General features: G+C 46.4%; 1 protein-coding gene across 1 annotated transcript in view; it reads right to left on the reverse strand.

The window, feature by feature from the left end:
• BBX (BBX high mobility group box domain containing) overlaps window positions 1-21,532 on the reverse strand; it is a 132,356-nt gene extending 110,824 nt beyond the window's left edge. The window contains 2 exon segments of the mRNA XM_040569161.1: window positions 19,601-19,673; window positions 21,434-21,532. The gene's annotated coding sequence lies outside the window, so the exon portion shown is untranslated.
• Window positions 21,533-24,714: the final 3,182 nt, after the last annotated feature.

The raw sequence follows: 24,714 nt of genomic DNA on the forward strand, positions 1-24,714 counted from the left end.
ATTGCCCCAATCGCTGACTTTCTATGAACAAACACCAGTAGGGCTCAAACTTCACCATGCCACAGAACTCTGAATATGCAGCAATACCATACGCCCTGCAAGCCCATCAAGGTCCAGAGGGTTGTGGTATACAGGAACAACATTTTAAAACCTTACTGAACGCCAAACACCTTGATCAATTAAAGTTTAAAACTTCTTCCATCACATGTACATACAGGTATGTGGTGCTTTTTTTCCCCCCTGCGTATTTCAAGTCAGCGTAAGCAATCTGTTGCTTCTCACTGAGTTGTAATGGGAACAAAGCATCTCACTTGCAGGACTGAAAATTTCAGAAAGCGTTAGTGACAAACGTAGCTAAGTTTCTTTCAATAAGTAATAACTGCTTAATAATTCACAGCTGATGGTCATTCCACCAGAGTGCTAACAGAAAAACCAGTCCAATCCTACTGGCATGCAACTGTTTAAATTATACGCCTTTTCAACCGCGTATCAGATTTCAGTAGTATGTTCATCAAATGCTGAATATTCGCGTAATTATTTACATAAATATCCTAAAATAATGATTAGGAAATTAAGACCTGAAATTCTTTTCAAACTGCAAGGCAGGTGAAAAGAGCAACCCCTGGAAATCACAACATTTTCACTTCAAAATAATAAATATCTGAATGCATTCACTAAAGTTATTTCCTGTTAAGACAGACCTGAATAATTTCCTACAATTCATGCATTCCTGCAAATAGGAGCATAAAAAAAGATTTCTGAAGCTCTCGTATTTGACAAGATAATAGTATATGCTACTTCTTTATGATAGTTGCTAAGAACATTCACCTCTACATCTCCTCCTGTGTCCCCCAGTCAGTAAAGCAAGGTGTAGGTATTTTACTGGCCAATTTTACTACATCTTAGTGCAAAAAGTCTGTAAGTCACTCCAAAAGCTCTTAATTTGTTTCTAATATTGCTAGAAAAAAAAACAAAAACATCCCCCACCACAATTTCATAGACAGGCATGGAAGAATTTTCACTCAATTTACCCCAAGTGGCTATTCCAGGTATATCTATCACATACACTTAGATTTACTTTTTTCCTACAGTATAGCAACATGAAATTAACTGGGAAATAAGAAACTGAAGTTTCATATAAGAGTTGAGCTATTTCTACTCCAAATGTCTGTCTAACAGGTACCTTTCTTAAACATTCTCATTTTTGCCATAGCACTACTGAATTGCATTCTGTCCACAGACATGGGATTGTCTAAATTCCCAAAGGTACCTGGCCAATACAGAAAAATTGTCCTCTCATTCAAAAATAAAAATAGGACACTCACAGATTTAAAGAATATGAAATCTCAACACAAATCAAGAGATTCACAGGTCTCAAAACTAGTCTTGTCCAATGGATCAGGGCCAATTGCTTCATCTTAACTGTTTTGTTAACTGTTACTTCTGCCTACTGAAAACATGGAAATCCACTGATAATCTTCTAAGGCAGGCCAGAGAGATCCTACAATGGGAGACCTAGAACTCAGAGTGCAAGGTTAAGCTAGCGTAAGTACAGAACAACGGGGCTCTCAAATTACATCTTTGACAAGACATACTTGACTAACCCCTTTCTTTTGTGGTGCTTCTCACAACCTGATCACAGAAGTGTTTCAAGAGAGAGCAGACCACCAGCAGGTAAATGGAAACAAAAGCAAGAACAGGTGAAACAAGAACTCCAGGGAACTGGGGCCGTGAAAAGACAGCGAATAAATCCCCTGCATTTCAGCCTGATGCACTATATACTAGCCTACAGTCTCACTAATTAGGATGAGCTATTTTCATGACTTCCAGTAATCCCCACACTTGGATATTTCCAATGCTGGTTTGATTCTTCAGCTTCCGAGAGAAACATCTCTATGGCCTCATTAAAGCAGCAAAGGATTCCTTCACTCATGCAGTCCTGCAGCCCCAGCTGCTGCGTCTGTCCTCGTGATCAACATCCTCATCATGTCAAGGTGAGTCTGCATGCTGGAGATGCTCACTGCCAATTTGTTAAACTGTGAACCTCGTATGCCAGCTTGCTGCTGCAGGCCCACTCTCCGTTTGCAGCAATGATGCACGTTACAAGCAAAGAAGCAGCACCGAGTGAAAATGAAGGTCCTTTTTGTTGACATGGAAAGAATGCTTGAACTTTTTTTTTTTTGAAGGAAAATTCTTGAGGATAGAATCTTATCCATTTGCCTAAATTATTCAGAAGTGCAAGCTGGGTTTCTGAAGTTTGGTCTAAATTGCTTATGATCCAAATGCATGCAATTGGCAAAATCGATTCATTACCTTGACTTTCCTTCAGACCACAGCTCTGGTGTAGAACAGTTAGCTCCTGCCACCTTGTGGGACTCCATGGATTTCCCTGAAAGCCTATTTCAGTGGCAAGCCAGTGAAAATAAATAAACATTTAGGAATTACTTTCCCTGAGTTTCACCATGGTGAATATTAAAATGAGAGAGAAATATTTATGGAGAGGGCATGCTATTTTGAATATTTTCTGGTTCATTATTCCTAGTATTGTTTACATAGTTGTTTATATAGTTGAACTGCTGGATCTAGTAATCACATGGAGGGTGTTTTAAATATTTAAATAGCTGTCAAGAATCCTATGTTTTGGATAGGCTCTTTGCTGATGCATCCAAGTTTAAAATAACACTGTGATCAAATACTTGTCACCAACAGTAAATTTCACATATTTGATTCCACACAGAAATACGAATTTAGGCTGAAAATCCGTGTACTTCTTAACTGCAAGTTGGCCTTCTATTTAATGTTTTTCCCCCGTATTATTCCCCTCCATCCCCTACCATATGTGGAGGACTTCATGAACTACTAAAGTTCTCCAAAGAAGAACAAGAACTGGAACAGGAGAACTTTTTCAATGCAGGAACGAGCGGGTGAAGATCCCTGGATCTCCGTCCTCACATCTTACATCTTGTCTACTGCCACTCAAGACAAGTGACCAGTCACACCTACTTCCTGGAGGTACAAAAGACAACAGCAGCTGCAAAGGACAGAGCAAAAGTGAGGTTCTCTATTTAAGCAAAACATCTGCTGCTCCAGATCACAAAAATGAAAATGCAGAGAGAAGCACGGATGATGTGAATCCATGAACCTGATCAACAACCCCAATGAACCTGATCCTTTTTGTTCTCAGAGCTAAGAGAGTTGTCACAGATGCATAGAAACGCAAGAGCAGTTGAAGAGCACTTCCACCACCCACGTGCCTCCCAAATACCTCCTCTGAACCTGGTGGAGATTTTACCACACTGTATTCATGCCAACTGTAGAAAATTGAACTCCTCGGGACTTCCTTCTAGTAAGGGGAAAAACTGTCAGACTCAAAACAGGAACAGCTTTCTGACGTCATAAGCAAATTGTCTTCAGCAAAGGCCTCAATAGCTCATAAATAAACTGAGGAACAATAATTACAGACCCATAGCCAAAGGAAATGCAGCAGGAATGTCCCCTTTCATCCATAAGCAGAATGCATTTTTCTTAAAGAGTGAAACAATGACAGATTGTCAGGCAATGAATGAAGTTGGCACAGCATACCTGAGGGACACAAATTGTGTGCTCTCAGATAAAGTTTTACAACCTCATGAGCTTCCCTGGTAACTTCAACAGCAGGGTTGTCTCTGATAGCTTTGATATTCCTCCCCCTTTATCTCCTCCTACATAAAGTCCCAATAGCCTGACAATTAACTTACAAGTCCAAGTTTGGAAGTGTCTGCAACAATCTCTGACAACACCTGGGCTGAGGATCCTTCTCAAACTGACTTGTGCCTGTGCTCTGACTGCACCTGGACGACACCACAATGTTCCTCACAGCTGTCCTTATGTTTCCTACTCTCCACTCCAGGAAATCCAGATGGAACAGAGCTCTGAAAGATGAGGACTGCAGGACATACCATGTGCACCCCAAAGGTGAGATAGAGCCAACACCTTGCCAGGACAGCACAGGTACCTCTGTCTTCTCCCCTCGCTTTGAGCATTAGGAATACTGACACCTCATCAGGAGTTATTCAAAGAAGCCCTTTCACTGCTCTGGAGTACCATGCCATTGAACCAGTCTTGCTCTAACTGCAGACATGTATCTAAGGCACCTTCTGCCCCTGGCTACAGAGAAAAAGCAATGGCGCTCTCTAACACCAGAGGGGCTCAGATCCAACACTGACTGCTAGTCTCTCAACACCACCACAAAGCACTAGAGAGAAACAATGGGACTCTACAAGAAACTTCATTTTGATGCAAGTGAACGTTGGTGACTGCCTTATCCTCTCATCTTCATTTTATTTCTCTACTAGTCCTATATTCTGCAAGATTAGCAATGCAGTAGGAAGACCCCTACTTGCCTGGACACTCAAAGCAGTACCAGGGAGTTGAGCTACTACCTTATTCTACAGGATGGTTTGAAAACGGTGGCGGCATAGACACTTCTCATGCCCTGACCAGAAGTCCTCATCTTGGCATTGACAACAGCAGGACGTGCAAGCAGCAGCAGACTGAGAAGTCTCTGACTATTTTCAGCTCTCACTGTTGTCCACAGGATTCTGAACAGTGACACCCAGCCAGCATTAACTCCGCGTAAACCTGTGAGATCTCTAAGGAGCCAGCAGCATCTGGGCCAGGTCAAGGAAGCATCATGGTATGGCTTCAGCCTGGTTCCTATCTGAAACACTTCTCCATATCTGCCAGGCTAAGATTTGTTGTGCTTTTTCTTGAAATATTTATTTTTCTGCAAAAACACAATACTTTTGTTGAGGAAACTTTCCAAGCAGTTAAATAAGTTACTTTATTCATGTAATAACTAGAAAAAGAAGTATTAAAAAATTCCTTGCCACTGGGCCACTTACCACTTATTTTTATTGGTACCCTTATTTATCTCCTTTTATTGTCAACTGCTTAGCCTTATATTTTAAGAAGAAAGTTCTGAATGTAATCATCTCTATTTCTTGAGAAGCATCTCTAAAAAAAAATCACTCCGGTTACAGAATTTACAAGCCTCTGTACATAACAAATCTCATCAGATTTCCAAGAGGAACCTTGCTGTTTCATCAACTGGAATCCACAATCAGATCCATCTTAACCAATTGTTCCACTGATGCCAAGCCACAACAGCCTACCCAGAAGTGTACACATGCCCAAGAATTTGTGCCAAAGTGTCTTGGTGCAGGATCAGGTCCCTATACGATTAGCTGCAGCTAAGGCTTCAATCCGCCAACTGCTTAGGGGCACTGACAGAGGCACTGCCGGACTGGGCCCTAAAATAACCAAGCATACACAGATCTTAGTCTTCTCCACGAATGAAGAATTCTTACACACAAACAGAAAAAGAACAATGAAAAAGTGTTTTGTACTTGTGAAATAAAAATAATTTCTTTGGAAAGCAATCAGGACCAACAGTCTTCAGAACAATCTCCATAAGATTGATAGGCTGTTTCCTCATATTTATCTTTAAAGGTGTTTTGCCTTTTTTTTTTCTTGAAGATAAATATTTTTACAATAGTAATTCTCTCTCATCTCCCTCAGAAGAAAACCCTACATGACCCTTGTCTTAAGGATAAACCCAACAAAGGAAAAACTCAGTCTAAAAGATTCACGTTTGGGAGCAGCTAAAAAAAACTGACAATGCTGACTGTAACATTAAAGCAAGGATGGAGAAAACCTTTCTTAGGATCCACCAATTTTTACTGATTATTTTCTTTCTATTATTTTATTTCACAGTATAGCACACAGACAGCTGGATTTGAAATCAGGTGAACAAGGTATAAAGAGATTTCTGTGAAATCGAGTTCCGGTATGCTCAAGACTGAGTGCCAACTAAAAAGCAGAACACACTTAAAACCCTAGGTCGGCACAAAAGTCCACAGCTCCGAACAATACTAGCCTAAGAAAAGAAAGCACGAGATACAATGATTCTCAGTCCAATCTGCTTTAAAAGACAGTCATTATGCTTGCTTGTTAGTGAACTGCTGCTAAGAACTAGGAATGCAAACCTGGGACTTGAGCAACAAAGTCTCCTACAGAGCCCCACAGTGCTGCAGTGCTTACTTCCTTCCAAACCAGTTATGCCCACCTTCAGAGCAGGAAGCTCAGGAGGAACAGCTGGACTGAACACGCTGAAATATTTAAGTACAGACCCAGCCTGGCCTAATAAAGTCCTCTGAGCAGTAGGATGTTTTATGCTGGTACCAGGCACGAGCTAAATACATTTCTATCACCTCCACACATCTCAGACCACAGAGCATGCTCGTACATCCTTGCAAGGTCACTTTCAAAGAAGTGGGAAGAACGGAGGGCAGTACTCATACAGCACTGAGTTCAGAAGAAACCCTGAGTTGGAAGAACAAAACATCAGGTCCAAAGGCTCTTGCCTACAAGGTTAAATTTCTATCATACAGCACAAATTCTTGTATGTACAAGAACAGTTCTGAACACTGAAGCTGGATGCTGGCAGATTTGCCAAGAGTTTGCAAATTCTTAGCTAGTAAGCCTGAAATTTGTCAGATAACACAATTCACTCCCCACCCCTACCCCCCCAAACCCCCAATCAGTATGGAAAAATAACACTGTGTCCACATATAGGGCAGAGGTTTTAGTAACAAAGAGGTAGCTGGTGTTACAAATTTTACAGTGATGTCAAAAATGCCAGGAAGTTCAGAAGTTTTGCCATCCCCTGGTCTTACCTGAACATCCCCGGGTCTACTCTGCGATCTGCAAAATGGGGGTGGTAACTCTGGTTCTGAAGTGTTTCTAAAATGTAGTTAGCTGACGCCTGTAAAAGCACACAAGTATGACAGCAGAGTGTTATTATCCCCTAATAAAGTATTATTGTTTAGCAAAGTAAGTAACATATATAAATGACAACACCATCTGTGTTCTACAGTACACTCTTCCATACTTTTCCATTTATGTATCTGGTTAGAAAGTGAAGTGTTTTGACTCTTTGGTAGGATGAAATGCTGAAAGTCAACCTGCAGTCCACCTCTCTATAGAGGAAGAAGCAAGCAAGCATCTTTTCTAGACTTTAAAATCATCACAGATTTTAAACCAAACTAAGCCTCGTTGTAAAGTTTTCCACTAAGTATTAGAAAACAGCTCTATCAATACAATTGCTATTTCACCTTATTATGGAGCGAACATACGGTGAAAAATAAAAAAAATTAAAGAGTCTAGACAATTCTTCTTTACTTTCTGTTCTGCTACTCAGTATCCAGTTTTTCTATCCATAGACAGCATCACACTTTACAAAGAACAAAGCCATCGCCATCCTGATTTGTAAACATAGAAACAGAAAGAAAGAAGTGATCTGCCTGAGATCATGAAGCAAGTTAATGGTAAAACTGCATAACTAGTCAGGTTTTTTTTCCTTATTCTATTGGCACAATTTTCTCTCTTTGCTTGAATCCTAAAAGGAAGCGCTAACCTTTCATTTGCTTGCTAAAGCATGAATGCAGAAGCAGAAAACATTTTCACCCATCCCTCTGAAAATATTTGAACTTAAACAGTGAGTTGTATTAGATACAGTATTGCATATCCCCAGGTCATACCTCCAATAAGTTCATTCAGTGCATGGTGCACATTTTACTAGAAACTCACTCCAAGATCATTCTTCCTCACCCCAACGCTGTTTGAGTGTAATTCACACATTACACCAAGAATCTGTCTCCCTTAGAAGAAGGTCTTGCTTCAGCTATAGCAGGACCTGATCAGTACAACTACCACGGCACCAGGACACTAGTGGGCACCTAGCAAGGGATTTATCTGCGTGCATGCTTCACTTCTACATCAGTTGTTATACCAGCATACCTTAACAGGCCAAAAAGCAAACTTACAGAAACGCAAGCCCACCCTTATAGAAGGGATTTTACAGCTTGTTTTGGTCTCTGAAGCTAAAAAATTTATCACGGCATTTGGTACCTTCATTCCAAGTTTACTGTATCCCTGCTCGTACTTCTACCCACAGCTGTGCTACAGTAAAATTCACACCAATAACTGGTATCGTTATACAGGTAAAGCACAGACGATCCCCAAATAATAAGTTCTTCAGTGAGATCCGTGAAGGCATTTGCTCTAAGTCCACATTTATGTCCACTGAAGTCAACAGCAGACTTCTCACTGAACTCGAAGCAAGTGATCAGACCGCCTGCAGCACAGCTCCTGTAAACAGCAAGCTTTGTCTGCAGTGATGGGACCAAACCCTCTCCCCCTCCAAAACAGAACCGCAGAGGAGTGAGGGTGTCTCGTTCTCCCAATCAAGCGTAACCCAAGTAGTTAAGCAACATTATAAGCACGCAGTGCTCCCAGCTGGTTTTGCCAGAATCTCTGTGACAAACACAGCCCAACTCTGCTCCAACGGCTTCAGTGCAATTGCACGAACTCTCATCGAATCAGAATTCAGACCGAGGCGAATGTTATTCCCAGGTTTTTTAGCCTGACCAGTAGCCCATTTCAGTACACGCCACCAGGAAAACACCGCTGGGCACATGTGAGGAACGGGCTTCCCCGAGACATCTCTGGCAGAACACCCTCAGAGATACCAGCTCTCCTGAGGAAATCTTGGCTCAAATACTTCTTTTCTGAAAGGGAAGAAAGCCTCAGCATTTCACATGTTTAAGGGGGGAGGAAAAATGCAAGTTAGAACATGACTAGTTCAATCCTAAGGAAATGCAATAACTATAAAATCAGCCACATTACTAAAGCGTTCTGTTTAAAACACTTATGCTAAACAAGAGCTAATTGTTTCAAGGCAGTTTCATAAAACATGAATGCTTCAGCAACAAACAGCTTCCACAAGAAAAGTTGCCTAAAATGCGTGACTACTTATTTCCTTACTGATCTTGAACCAAACGCAGGTGAGAATGAAAACGACGACCCTTTCAGGATGAGTGATTCATCTGACTCTGGCATGCTCTCTAATGAAAAAGTGTAGGTAACATTCAGTAATCTTCCCATTTCTTTTTTTTTTTGTTGGCTGTTTTAAACATTTGTGACCTACAATAGCATTTTGACCTCTGCTTCAATTTTCTTCTGATTGCTATTCAGGTTTCCAACCTTACACATTAGCATTTAGTTACGCAAGAACCCCAACACAACTGTTGATATTCGGAGTACCCCATGCACTGATACAAAAGAATATGGAAAAACAGGACACAGAGACAAGATCACAAAACCTGTTTGCGCTGAGGAAGGACGGCCATAAAAAACATTTCTTTAAGTGTATAACTCCTCCTCCTGGTGGGGGGGAGCTAAATTACAATATACAAATAGCTTGTATAACTGTGCCACCAGGCCTCAGGTACACTCCACATTTCTGAGCACAACCCTTCTACTACCTGAGGCCTAATTCTGCATTCCTTAATAGTCACAAATACTGCTGCGCACTTCCCCTGCTGCAGAAAAAAACACCGTGGAGCTGCAAAGTCAATACATGTTATCAAGCTCTTTGACTCTGTCAAGATGCTATTAATATTTCGGTAGGGTGGCGGTTGGAATTCTTTACCCATGCTATCCCATAGAGTTTCTGTGACATTTACTTTTCTTTTTTTAAATCACTTTCTTCATCTAATACATTAGAGAAGCTGAGCAAAATGGATTCAGCAACCAACTTGGTTTCACTTTTTGATTTCTGGACAGCAGTGGTGCTAGAATCATTCCTGGAAGTTATAAACTCCTCCTTTGACCATTAAAATCACAGTCTCATGCCACACAGTCTAGAAGACTGCCACAGCAATTTTAAAATAATCATTTCAGTTGTGGGTTTTTTTTTTTTAATTTAATCATGTATCTGTGTGAACAGATGAATATCTGTTGATCTGTACCTGCTAGAAGCTAGTTGTGTCCAGCTCCCACAAACAAAAAAAAAACAGTTAATACAGCCACGGTGTCATCTAGTGAGTTACTCTACATTCCTTAATGGGGGAAGATACATCTGTTATTACAAGCAGAAACTTTGGCTATTGGATACTGAAGTTGTCTTAGAAAACATACTCAACAGAAACGGATAACTTAAAATAAAATCCTTTCTGAACAAAGAAATCAGACTCAAATTTAAATCAGATGTTACTGATGCTGAATGTATACGAATAAGGCATGATTAATTGCAATTTATAACAAAACAATATTAAATTCTACTGTAATGTTCTATAACTTGATTCATAGTAAACTAAAATTATAGATGTTTGACTTCAAAGTTGTAGATAAAGTTCAAATACTGAACAGGTAAGTAGTCTTCAAAGTATTAGGAACAAGAATTAGGTTTAGATCGAGGTTACCTGAAAGCAGCGACTACCCCTGCAGTTGCATAGAAAATGTCTTTGCTCCGGGTTAGTCATTTAAGGGAGTTTGGGGTAAAGTTGAAAAACTAACAGGGAACTGAAAAAAGCAAGAAAGCATGTTTTCCTTCTCATCTGAGAAAGCAAAACAGACAGGGATTAGATTTCCTGGGTGTAAAAGCTTGGTTTGGTTACGTCAGAATCTGTTACCTTATCAGGGACAACACTTTGTTTAAAACATTACGTGCAAACACTATTTGCATTAACTTGTGCGTGTGTGCACGTGTGTGCTTGTGCATGTGTGTTACCTTAACAAACAGGACTCAAAGGCCACAATTTAAGAGAAGTATGATTTGTCACATCCTAAAGGAAAACTTTCTAACAGTTGCAAACTAAATAAATGCATGTAAGCCATGCAATCATTTAGAAAATGTGCGTGCATACACTGCAGCCTCTGAACTAACAAAAAAGAAGTGCCAAATTTAGTGTAAAGGCTATATTTAGCAACGCATTTTAACGGTCATCTACCAATAGAGATTGCCTCTGAGAAAACAAATACAAAAATACCAAAGCAAAACGAGATTAAAAGCACCGATTTAAACCCAGCGCTTACTGACTACGGCCATGATTTAAATCGATTCAATAGAGAGAACTGGAATGCCAAGGCACTGCGTCGGCAAGGCTACGCATGCACCCAGGGGCTCACAAAAGCCAGGAAAATTGGGTGCAAAAATCTCCCCGCTTTCACTCTGCCTGCCCTGAGCAGGGCTGAAGCAGAGCGTCAGTATCTGCAAAGTCTGACAGTGCTCCAAAAAGCACCGTGATTTTCTGCAGGATCCTTGGCGGAGAGCAGGTACTGTCCCTGCTGGGAGACTGGAGCTGCACGGGGACGTCTGCGACAACCACCTCACCTCCCCTGTGCCTTTCCTCGCTGTCCATCTCCCTTAACGAAGAGCGACAATAAACTCTGCAGGCAGCCCCGTGGGACCAGCCAGGGCCGCACGCAGGAACCACATCGCCGTGGCACAGAGAGCAGCAGCAGCACAGCCCTCGGACAAGACAAAGCCTGCCTGCTCTTCGCAGCAGCTCCAGCATCCTCGTGCCCCCGTGGGCTGGTGACACCGCCGGGAGTCCGCTGCCACGTGTGGATACATAACCAGTGTCCTCCGTACGTGTCTCTCCGAGGGGCAGGATCTTCCAATGCTGCTTACAAACCAGGAAGACCTGCCGGGTGTTTGGAGCTCCCACCTGAATGACTGGGCAGCCTGCAGGAGCGGCGATGCACGTGGAGATGGCAAAGTCCATGGCCGCACATCCAGGCTCCTCTGACAGCTTCCTCTGGATGAAACCAACCGTCCAAGCCCTGCGAGGGCTCTTGCAGCGCCAGGTTTTGCCCAGAAAAGCTTTTAGCCATCAAAATTATTCCATGCAAGCACCTGGTGCTCTGCAACAATGCAGAGGCAGGCACATAGAGGTGCAATGAAAATACTGAGTTAATGCCAAGGTGAACAGCCGAGGACAGTTTTCCTCTGACACACGTGCAGGCAGCTCTCTTTTGGGTTAACGGGAAAGGGACACATTCAACCAACAGTTCCATGTAGCCGTCCATGCTTTACTTCCCTTATTTAAGGTTTTCTATACTGATAAATAAAATTGAAAACTTCCTCCCCTTGCTCTGGTTCTGACGCTTGTGCTCTTTATTTAGTCCAACAGCCTTCAGCGAGGGGCACAGGAACTCCTGTTTACTCTGTAGGCATTGGAACACCTTTTCAATCAAAGGAACGGAGGGTGCAAGTTGTGAATAGTTACCTGCTTTCATGTATTTGCTACCAGCTTTGTCACTCTTCATTTTGCAGACACCAAATTTCCCCATACAAACACCTGTTTCTCCAAAAGCAGCTGGAAATTAATGATGCTATTTTTATTTTCTTATTAATTCCTATGCCATAGTTCTATAATCAGTGCCGGATCATGCTGCAATTTTGCATACTTGTTTCAAAATGCATTACGAGCCCTTGATGACTGATGTTTAGCACAATGTATGGGAGAGTATCCCAAACAAATTACAGGGAAGAAATACAAATAGAGACATTTTACTTAAAGAAAAAAAGAATTATCTGATGTCCAAACAAGAAGTAAGAACTGCAACTCTCAAGTTTGTGGCAGAGCATTCACCGATTTCAAGAACTGAGCCAGGCGGGCAGTTGGTACTACAAAACACGAACTCTGGGTACACAGAAACCTTTTGCAACACTACTTCTTTCCCAATCTATACTCCTCGGCCATTGATTTGCAATGCATCAAAACGCTTTCCTTGCTGAGCCACACAACAGAGTCGGGAAGCAAACACACTCGCACAGTAACTGCACACTTCCCAGAAGAGGTACATCTACCAAACGGTGCTCTCACACTCCAGGCTCTTCCACCCCTTTCTCACTTGCAGAACTCTGCTCATTTCAGCGCTGCCTCTCTTCCCAGCCCTTCCTCTGCTGCTCACCGCCAGGCAGGGACTGCCCGTAAGCTTGTGCACTGATTACCGAGTGCACTGGGTGCATGACCCTGGCAGGACTATCTGCACATCAATAATTAAGAATAATGCGAAATCTGCAGCTTTCCCGAGGAATTGCAGGCTACCAGCAACCTCAGGCAGATCTGTGAAGGGGTGCACGTTGCTGATACAGCTCTGCTTCTGGCTTTTGGTTCAGGAATCCAGTTGCACAGGTGTAGCTGCGGGACTAAGGACAAGACGCACAGACATCCCCATACTTTACCCCATAAGGAAAAAATAATGAAATAGCAGCATGATGCGGCTCACTATAGATCTGCTATAGCTCAAAGGAAACTTGTGGAAAACAAATCAAACATGACCAACTACAAAAGCGCCCTTTTCATCGGCCTGGCAAAGCAAACAACAAAACAACGAAAAAAAAGCAACTTCCTCTTAACTTTCACGGGTGGGTTTCGATGCAGAATATCCCAATGTTTCAGCTCTGCTGACTTTTGTGGAGTTATTTCACACTGAAAAAAAATGAAAAGAGATAAATCAAATTTTCCCTCACTCCCTCCTTTCTCTACCAAGGTTTTCATTATCAAACTTCACTTCCAAATCTCTCATGATGTCATACTCTTAAATATTGCTTTGACGACCACAAGATAACACATTTTGTCACACACTGAAACAAAAACCTAGGATAATTTGTTTCATAAAAGTCAGAAGACTTACTATACTACTGTAAAAGCCAATCCCAACTATTACCACATGATGTGCCATGCCTCACCTGCTCCCAAGAGCTCTCGCTAGCGCTGTCAGATAACTCCTGTCTGTGTAGGACGTGGGTACAAATGGGGAAAAAAAGAAGAGGAAAAAAGAAGAAAGATGACTTCTGACAACGCACATGCTTAAAAATCCTTACATAACTGGCAGAAAAAGACATAATGGGGAAATAACTGAAAGGTATGGGTTCGAAGCCATCAGCCAAGCAGCAGTGAAGTACACTGAGCAGTCCCCCTCCTGCTAATGGGGCTGCTCAGCCCCACAGCGCAATCACCAAGACATGGTCCAGCCCAACAGCGGCCCTGCAGCAGGTTTAAGCTTCCCTCACTTGAATCCTGCCATGGGCCAACTCATCTGTCATCAGCACTGACAAGGAAACAGCCTTCAACGTGTGCGCCTGGTCCTGGAAAAGTCCCTCCCGAGAACGCGGATGGCAGATACCTTCCTGGTGCTACCCCGACATGGGGAGAAAGGAGAACAACTCCACGGCAGGGCACAGTGTCAGCGTGGTTGCACAGTGTCTCAGAGCAGGCTCCCCAGCAGTTTGCTACGTATGTATTGCCTTCAGAAAAAAGAGACAAAAAGCAGACATAGCACCTTGCCACTTCCCCTCAACCAGCAGGGGAAGGTGAAGACAGGATTTGTTAAGCTTCTTGTCAAGAGAGGTTCCACCTGAATTAAGTCCTGTGGATCCCGTGTTGCAGAAGTCCGCTGAATCTCTTTCAGTTTTGCTGAAGGAGACCCTCAGTACCAAGAAGGGTCAGTAAAATGCCGTTTCTTACTTGCAGCGATTTCCGTGTTTTCTAAAATCTCTTACATTGAAACACCCGGGTGGAAGACTGACGATAAAAATTCCACGCTTCCTAAGCAAGTGATTTCCTTAGTGTAGTTTCACCATATCCAGTTAACTTCCTTTCCCCTCGCTAAAAATTGAAATTTTGTTGTACTAGCTTTCTTTGTACACAGAGATGCCTGAAGCTAGTTTATTTTCACATGCTGAATTGTCCATGCTTATAAGGACTTGCTATTACATTATGCATTTGTGTCCTACAAAGGAAAAGGCAGGAACACTGGAGAGTGTCAAAACCATGCTTTTCCTCTTTGTTGATCCATCTTTTATGCAATCACATCTATAAATACTAAAAATAATAAAATGCTGCTACCATTGCGAGAATACTACAATTAGGTCTATACTTGTGCACCAAGTGAAGTTTGCTTTCCTCTTCAAATAAGAGCTCTATTTTAAAATCAAAGCCAACTCACATTCACAGTAGTGAAACACTTGTTTTCAGCAAATCTTAAAATCTTACAGCATGAAATGTGTTTACTGGGTTTAGAAATAAGAGTTTAAATTGGTAGCTTACCCCATTTATCAAAATATGGCCAGAGTGCCAGAGCAGCCTCTTCTGTCAATTGCATGTTCCATAAAAAAGTTAATTATGACTCAGCATTAGATTATGAATATTGATCTAATTATAAAGAACCATTCAGACCAATGCATATTTAAAGAAATTTCCTCATGAAAAACAATACCTTATATTACAAAGTTAACACAGAGAAGTTAGCATTAAATAGTGTAATATACACAACGGCTTAAATACCACATTAAGTGGCAAAAACTCTAAGTAAGCTTTCCTCCTACTTTACTCTCTTTCTACTTTAGGCCTTCCTGTCAACAAATATCATTGAATTGAAAGTTAGCAACTTCACACTACTCTGATCTTTTCTTTTTTTAAAGTAGCATTATGAAGGAAGTTGAATTAACAAGAGATGCCCAACTGGCAGAGAATCCAGTGACAGTACTCACTTGTCAAGACAAGCATTTACTAGGAAAGGTTCAGAGGTAACATGCACCACGGGAAAGGACACGACTAAGGAGTCAGATGTGGATATTATTGCATTCCCTGCTCACGCTAACCTGCGAAGTGACTGTAGGCAAACCTCTGCTGCTTCACTGTTTGGAATCTCGGATGCCTAAAACAGGGATAAAAGTGATTGTTCCGTGTTTTGGGGTGTATGATTGCAGTATGGCTTATGCGCTTTGCCAGACAGGACGCAAGCACATGAACAAGGCAATGCCTACAGCTGCCAGTTATTAACAATATCGTTCAGAGATGAATGCCTGATTTATTTATTTATTTTAAAGCAGTGCAGTTAAACAGCAGGCCATCAATCCATTCCTAAAACCTGAGTAACCTTTATGCTGGTTCAGGTCTTGCCCCTTCTGAAATCTGTCAAGAAGAGTGACAGCTGTGGGAGTCTTTTGTGAAATTCACATGCAGCCACTAGTACCAGACTCAGCACACTGCTCTCAGATAGAAACAGGGCGCTATCACCAATCTTAAAAAAAAATAAATTAAAAATTAGCAGTAGTAGTGAAAAAAACAGAAGTCAGTTCTACTGATCTTTTGAAGTAAATCAGAACAAAAAAACTTTTGACAATGACACCGCTAGAATGAGGGGGGAAAAGGAATGAAGATAATACTACAGAAGAAAGTTGACTTTTTAACTGTTTTTTTCCTCAAGAAGCATTTTGAAATACATATGACTATTACGTCAAAACAGCTTTACAGACTCCTAAGTAATAAAGAAAGCATAAATTGTTACAGCAAGGCAAAGCACTATCCATACTGCTTTAAAACAAACCTAATTCACTCAGGTAAACTGTTCCCATATATGGGCACCATATGATTTAATGATACAGGGAAGTATCATCAGTCTCCATTTGCAGGTGGAGAAGGGACATATGGCTGAGTTTCCAAGAGTAAACTCTGACCCTGGAAGCCTCCAGCTGCCCTCGGCAGTGCCGCTGGCTCCACCGGCAGCTGCAGCAGGCCACCCTCGTGCAAGGCACAGGCGCTGAGTTGGGTCCAAAATTTGGAAGGCAGCCTCTGGTTTTACCTAAATCACTTGCCAGAGGTGACAAGAGACGGTCTGTGGCAGTCCAAAATTAAGACTAGCGTTTCAGTTCGGTTCCAGCTTTTATCTGTAGCATCTTCCTCCATCTGGGAGCCACCAGACTCACATAAACTTGAAGTCCTGAACAGCATACGTGCACCGTACTGTCCAAAGAGAGGCAGCATGTCACCCCACAGCTGCCTGAATGTCACTGCAGGTGTGTTTACAGCCTTCACACTACAGCAGAGCCTCCATGCGAGTGTGCAAACACCTCACCCACCTCACCTGCTTGCTCCCCACTGCCACCTGTGATGGAAGAGTACCTATCCCCAATCCACTTGCTCAGTTTCCTTCCTGCATAACACTCTGCTACAAGCCCCATGCCAGGACGTCGCATATCCTCAGCCCACAGACCACGAGCAACAGCAGCCTGGAGTTAACTTTCAGTTCTGAATGGGAGCAATCGTATTAGCGAATTTAACAAGATGTGCCGTGTGTTTCAATATGTTCACGTGCTTATAGGATCTCAAGCCATGGACCCGCTAATTTATGAACAAAGTGCATTACAATTGTTCTGGGTGAAACAGCAATGTAAATGCATAGTTACCTCCGATATTTTATGTGGAGAACGTGACATTCAATATCTCTAATTATACACACAACAACTATGAAAGAGAAAAGTTTCTCTCCCTTGAATGGGAAAATAAACATGGACAAATTCCTCTCACCATCACTCCTACACTCCTTTCCTAAAGGAAACTCCTGCTGAAACCAAGAGAAGTCCTGCAGGTGCTGGATTTACAGTGAGCAGCCCCCAAAACTCAAAAGCATCCCAGGCAAGTTTCTTAAGTGTTTGAAGCTACCCCAACACTAAAACCTACATAAGAGTTCCCTAAATTGTGTGTCTGCTTTGAAACAGTTATCAGCTTGCTATGCTGGGAGGAAGGGTAGCGTGCAACAAACTTTTGAGGCCATGGCCAATTTTTGAACTGTTCACATGGCCCCTTCCTAAGGGAATCTCCCCCTTTCAGGCTGCAACACACCTGGTGCCTGTTACCCAAGACCAGAATCCAGCCGTCTTGTGTACGTCAAGGCTGACTTACTAAACTCCCTTCACAAATAGCTACTTTACTGTGAACTGTGTAATAAAACAAGTCTTCACTTTTCCCAAAATAAGAGCTTCCTACAGTAAATGGAAGTTTCTAGTTGTGGACAAATCTAATGAAAACTCTGCTCACCCCTTAAATAGCCACGTTATTTTTATTACGTTTAAGCTATGAGGAAATGTACTTCTCAGCTTCCTCTAAAGCTTCTGTCGTGACTTTTTCTTCAAAAAGGTACTCTACCCTTCTCTTCTTTGCCATTTGTTCATGACGGCTCAATATTAGGCATGAGCTACATTTAGCACTCTGCACAAAACTGAGGTCCGCTCCTCTTAGAAGCTGTAGGGAGATTATGACCACTGCTTCATTTCTAGGATTAAAGTCCCATGCATCCAAAAGGCTCCATCACACAAAGGCTGAAGCCACTACATGGCGGAATGACTGAAGAGACTACCTGAAGCAAGGTCCACAAGGTGTTCTTGCTCGGTACCTTTTGCTACTACTCCAAATAAAGACAGAAATCCTTGACACTTACAGCCCTCTAATCTAACTCTTACCGGAAAACGCAGAAAATTACATCCAAAAATCAGCTCTGAACAACAGTTTGAAGCCTATCAGCCAGTTTTTGAATTTCCCAATGTGTTCCTACTTTGTCAAAATTGTTGCATCAATTACTCTAGCCTGAACATGATCCTTGTCAGCAATGCTATAAACCAGAAAGCAATATTCTCCTATGCAACCAGTCTGTCATAAAGAATTTCAGTAATTTAATTTGCTGTTTATAGCCTCAGACCTACACATACCAACCTCGCTGCCCATAAAATCTGGAAAATTGGAATTTGGGTGCAATTCTCCAGGAGATGGAGAACAGGCAGAACCCTCCCTTTGAGCCACCTCTGCACAGCAGTTATCCCAGCCTTAGGAATAGGCTTGAGGCCACAATATCGCAGAAGAACAGCTGCTCCCAACGGGCCCCTTCGAGCCAGCATGTTTGGGACCATCACTTATCCTATGTCTCCTACACACAGACTGGAAAAGGTCAGGAGAACGTTATTAATCATTCACATTTATGAGGGCTAAGCTTACTCCAAATACACATCTTGTCTTGTTTTCAACTACGTATACCAAACTACCAGGAAAAAAAAAAAAAAAAGATATATTTATTGCCTCCCACTTCCCCATTTTGGGCCTAAAGCAGTTCAGTGCCACCATGGGTGCCTGTAAGAAAAGCGCTTCACGTGACACTCACTTTATGCCATCGATAAATGCAACCCCTCAAAATTACAGTCTCCCGTTTAGATTACCATGTCCACTTCGGTTTAAAAAGTGCCAAACTCTTCAGAAGGCATCAAAAGTTTTCCACAGCATACAGACAGAAGAAGCAGCTGTGCGCTGGAAAGCTTAGGAGAACTGGTAAGTCAGTCACTAGGATTTGTCTTTCAGACTGATAGGTACCTGCATTAATCAATGCCAAAAGAAAAAACGGTAATGCAGAAAGAGTACGGATGGAATTCTAATTAACTCTGTTTACGTGTGAAAACTGAACCAACTCCTGTTGTAGTCGTACTGCGGTGACGTTGAACTTCTCACTGATTCTCGACCTCTAGAGATTTCTCATGATCTGTTCTAATTGTTGATTTCTCCCGTGTTTTCTCCCCACCAGTGAATTTGAACAGGACTTCACATTCTCAGCGCGTTTCTGACCTCCGCATCGCACTTTGCATATTTTAACGTTACTTTGGCTTGAAACTTTAGCCCCAAGTCAATTAACTGATCATCTTTACAAAGCGAGGTCTAAAGAAAGAGGAGGAGAGAAAGAAGAGAGAAGAAGCGAGGGGAGATCCGAGTAGGTACAGCCCGTTCATCCTGGGGTGACCCAGACCAACTTTGCAGCCTAGCAACTGCTCTGAGTGCCCTGAGCAGAGGTGCTTCTTGAGGTGGCCGGACCCAAAGGAGCATCCCGCAGGCATAACGCGGCGGTGAGAGGAGCCCCGTCTTACCGAGCAGAGCCGAGTACTCACCCAAGAAGGCAAATGGAAATTACAGCCAGACGAAGATGAAGCTGTCTCAACGCCTTCGTCATGTGATAGTGACCTATAAAGTACCAAACAGAGGCACACCGTCAGCACGCCGCGGCTCCACAGCATCGCAGCCCAGTGCGGGGCGAGACCCCGCCGCTCGAGGCCAGCCCTCGCCGAGCCCCCACGCCACCCGGGCCCCCCTGGAAGACCCTGGGGGAGGGTTGTGCGTGAGGGGAGGCGGACAAAAGGGGTGTGCGTGAGGGGGGACACACGGGGGGCACGAACAAAAGAGGCGCCGCTGCCGCGGGTGGGCCCGGCGCCGCCGCGGCCGCGGGTTCGAGTCCCGGCGAGGGCCCCGCGGCCCGGCGGGGGGGCACCGGCAGGGCGCTGGGCCCCAGGCCGCCGCCGCCGCCGCCCGTGCGAAGTGCAGGGCCACCGGCATCCGGGCTGCGGGGTGGGGAGGGAAGGAAAGGTATTAAACATGGAGAGAGCCCGCCGCTCCCGGCAGGGTCTCTCTCTCTGTCTCTCTCTCTCTCTTTCACACACACACACACACGCATACACACGCACACACACGCACGCCCCTCGGCGGCGGCGGCGCCCCCAGCCCGCTGCCGGTCAGCATCAAGTTTGCGCCTTAGTTGCAAAATGTCGATCCCGGCGGCTGACAAGACCCGGGGAGGAGAGGGGGAGAGCCAGAGAGTGCGGGAGGCAGAGGAGAGGCGAGAGAGAGTCCATCTTGCTTTGAGGGGGGAGGCGAGGAGCAGCGAGGCGCCGCACCAACCTCACCCTCCCGGGGGGGAAACTCTGCCGGGGGCGGCCGGGCGGGGACGGGCCGCGGGGGGCTCCCCCCGGACCCCCGTCGCCGCCCTCCCGGTGGGCTCCGGCCGGCGGCCGCCTCCCTCCCCGCTGCTCCCCTCCTCCTCCCCGCGGGCCCGGGCCATCATCCCGCTGCCACCGGCGAGGAGGAGGAGGAGGAGGAGGAGGAGGAGGAGGAGGCGGCGGTGCCGGGGGAGCCACACGGGTGCCGGGGGAGCCGCACGGGCGCCGGGCCCCCCCGCTCTCCCCTCCGCGGGACCGGGACGTGTCACCGGCAGGACGGGCAATGGTTTCGGCGCCCCAGGCCCGAGTGACCACCGCCGGCCTGGCGGCCTCCCCTCCCGCACGCACTCGCTCACCTCCGAAAAAAGAAAAACAACAAAAAAGCCACGCCAAAAACAACAACTTTTACAACGCCGGGGCCTCCCCCGGCGTAACAATAAATAATAAAAAAAAGTGGCGAATCCGCCCCCGGCGCGGTTAAACCCCCGCGGCCCTTCCCCTGGCAGCCCGCCGGTGCCCCTCGCATCGCTGCGTTTTTACCTCCCTGCCTGCCTGCCTGCCTCCCCCGGCGGCGGGCTGCTGCCGATATTTCCAACGCAAACCTGCTGCCGCACGGCGCCCGGGATTAACGCGGCTCCCTCCCTCCCTCCCTCCCTCCCTCCCTTCCTCCTCCTCCTCCTCCTCCTCCTCCTCGCAAGCCTACCCCGGATCGGCTCTCCCCACGGCCATGCAAGTTTCATACATTGCAAATAAACCCGAGAGGAGGAAGAGCGAAGCGGCTGGCGGGGGTGGGGGGAGGAGGAGGAGGAGAAGCAGCAGCAGGAGGAGGAGGAGGAGGGCTGCTGCTTTCTGTAATTTACCAGCGACCCGATCTCGCAGCAGCGAATAACAGCCGCGCACCCATCCGGCTCCCGGCGGCGCCCGGAGCCCCCCCCCGAGGCGGCGGCCCCCTCCCCGGGGGGGCCCCCGCCAAGTTTTCTGTCATCGCGACCACCCAATGTCACAACTTACCTCCGCTGCGACGACTTGACGCGGCCGAGGCCTGCCTGCCTCCCACCCTCCTCCTCCTCCTCCTCCCTCCCGGAGGCAGGCAGGCAGCCGGGCGGCTCTCCGCCCCAAACTTACCGACACCCCCCGGCCCCCCGGGGCCGCCCCCCGGGGCCGCCCCCCCGGGGGCTCCGCCGCTGCCTACCGGAAAACGCGGAGCCCAACTCCCGGCCGAGCCCGGCCGCTCTCCTTGTCCGGGTGGGCGCCGGGATCGCCCCCCCGACCGCGTCCCCCTCCCGGCGGCCGGATCGCGCCCCCCCCCCCCGGCTCTCCCCGGCTCCGTTTCGGGGGTCTCCGCCCCCGTTGCCCCCCGCCCCGGCAGCCCGTACCGCTGGGCGCAGCCGCTCGCCCCTCGGGATGAAGTTTCGGTTCTGCCCGCCCGCCGCGATGTCCCCGGCAGGTCCCCCCGCGGCCGGGCACCGAGCGGCCGCCGATGGCTGGCCTTCCTCCTCCTCCTCCTCCTCCTCCTCCTTCCCCTTCCTCCCCGCCGCTCTTGCCTCTCGGCGGCGGCGAGAGGTGCCTGCTTCCCAGCGCAGCCTGGCACTGGCTGGCCTACCCCTGCCTCCTCCCTGCGCTTCTCCCCTCGCTTTATTATTACTATTATTATTACTATTACTGCTATTTTTTAACGCGATGCACCGCGCTGCGACTCGCCCCCCCCCCTCCCTCCGCGGCGCCCCTGCCCTCCCTGCCGGGCAGCCGCGCACCCACCCGTCCTCCCCTGCCCAAACTTTCCAACGCGGGCAGGGCTGAGGAGGGACGGCGGCAGGCAGCAGGACCGACCGCCGCCCACCGCCGCCCGCCGCCGCCGAGCCCCCCCCGGCGCCCCCCGGCCCGGGGCTCACCTGGTCGGGGCTCGGGGCGCCCCCCGGCCCGGCGCACGGCGCTGCCCCCCCGGCTCGCAGCGCGGCTCCGCGCGGAGCCATGCAAGCCGGGCAGCGCCACAACACCCCCCCGCCATGTAAGGCGGCCCGCCATTGGCCGCCGCGCTGACGGACGGGCCCGACAGCCATACAGCGGCGCCGTTACACCCGCGGCGCCCCGCCGGGGAGCCGCTGGCACACACACACACACACACACACATACACACACACACACTCTCACACTCACACTCGCGGTGCACACGCCGTGCACACACTCCTCGCCTCGCACGCCCGCTCACGGTCCCTCACACAAAGCTCGGCTCGGGTCTCTGTCCGTCCGTCTGTCCGTCCGTCCCGCAGCCGGAGCGTGAGGGCAGCCCGGGCGGGGAGAGCTCCCCTCAGGCTGCAGGAGCCGGGCACGACGCGAGCACGCCCCGCACCGCCACCGGCGTGCCCGTGAAGTTCACCGGGCTCCGGGCACAGGCATCACGAAACCTTCACTTCACGAGGCAGAAAACACGCCGCGTCCCCTCTCGTGGCGTGTGTGGAAGCGCCGCCGTCTGCGCCGCTGCCTCCGGGTGGGACTCGGACCTGAGGCTGCAGTTGGCATGACAGCAAGGGGCAGAAATACCGCTGAAACACGACTCGTTTCCTTCCACAATAAAGAGAAATCTCTCTCCCCCTTCGCATATCCAACACTCCGAGGGTATTGCGGAGCTTATTCCGCATATTCCCCGTCCTGAGCACTCTCCATTGGGCACGGCTGACTTCAGCATCCTCCCATTGTTTACTTCTTTTTCTCTTTACAGCAGAGCTATTTTAAATAACGTGGAATAATATTTCTAATGTCTGAATAAAGTGGTGGAGTAAAGCACAAGCTGGTTTTACAGCACAAAATTGTATCCGCGTTTCTAACTTGGCCCGCGCGGTTTTTGTGAAGATGTGAGAAATTATCCTGAACTCCCTACCACCTTGCTTGTAGTAAGGAGGGGTGGTATAACCAGCGCCCAAATAACATAAAGATATCACGATAAACACAGTCTGTAATTAATACTTTCTACCTTATGTTTTTAATTTCCAGTGTTAGCTGAGCATCCGTCCTCTGGAAGTCAGGTGCATGTCAGGTGCCAGGCTGGGACACCGGCAAGCCAAGGCCCACAAAATTCATCAGTCACATTTGAAAAGGTGGCCTCATTTGTAGGGAGATTTTCCTCATCATTCATAGATCGTGAAGTGCTTTGCAACTGTAGGTAAGCAGCATCTTGTCAGTATGCATAAGCAGTTGCCAGTCAGAGGCCTAAGCCAGACAGATAAAACATACATAGTATATATAGTTTCTTCTTCCTTCTCGGTATAAGTGCCTCGTTTCTTGAATTCTTTTACTCATTTTAATAAAAGTACACCACGGAGCCTCTCGCACCTCTTCACTGCTACAGTCCTGCCAGTGTAGGTAACTACTGGACAATATACATGATTTAGATGTTTGTTAGCGTACGAGAAGTTCATTTTAAAGGATGCTTCCATTTTTGCTTTATCAGGACTCTCTGTTATGTTTGATGCCCTTACAGCCCATGTCAGAGGAGAGGTCAAGCTAGGGACACCTTGCAGGCAATGTAGTTGTTTACAGCTACACGAAATGGATATACAGTGCTACTAATTAGAAGAATCTTGTTCCATGTCCACTTTGCACAGTTACAAATGGCTTCATGAGTCGCAAGGCAGCCAGCCACGTATTCGGCCCGTAGAAGCACAAGTATTTTGTCACCGTTTAAGAGAGATGAGTAAGCTAAGGTACACTGGTATAGTCAGAAAATAAAATGCTCGACTTTCCGCTGCCTTTGATTTATTGAGTCAGTAGTGAAAGAGAGGGCTGTATTTTCTCGGGCTATCAATCCAGACCATTCTGCAAACGCCGAGAGGGAGAGGATGGGAGAGTAGTAAATATTTCTGTTACTCCATTTCTCTACATGTGATTTAAGCAAATCAATCTCTTTGCATGCCCACTCGGAGATATTTCTGGCATTAGTCAGTCATCACTATCAAGAGTTACAAGGTGGTAGCCAGAGTCTCGGAGGAATTTTTCGGGGGACAGCCAGCGTGTGCTGAACTTTTTAAAAACGCTTGCTGGTTATTGGTTGGCTTCAAACTTTGCGTAAGCTGCGTTTCCAGATTTTCCTGCAGAAACTTGTGTCGTTAAATGGCGCTTTGCTGACACTTCTGTGTAATCGGTATTGGTGTTTAAAAGTGCGAGGCCTCGACCCTACACTGTGCTCTGTTCACACGTACCCCTGTGCGCAGCCAGAGCTCTGCTGAAGTTGGTGTGGTTCAGCGCAGACAAAGCAGATGCCCATGCAGCTGGATCCGGGGCTTCGAAGTTGCACA

This window comes from Cygnus olor, chromosome 1 (genome assembly GCF_009769625.2).
Source record: "Cygnus olor isolate bCygOlo1 chromosome 1, bCygOlo1.pri.v2, whole genome shotgun sequence".
In the NCBI taxonomy this organism is placed as follows: Eukaryota; Metazoa; Chordata; class Aves; order Anseriformes; family Anatidae; genus Cygnus; species Cygnus olor.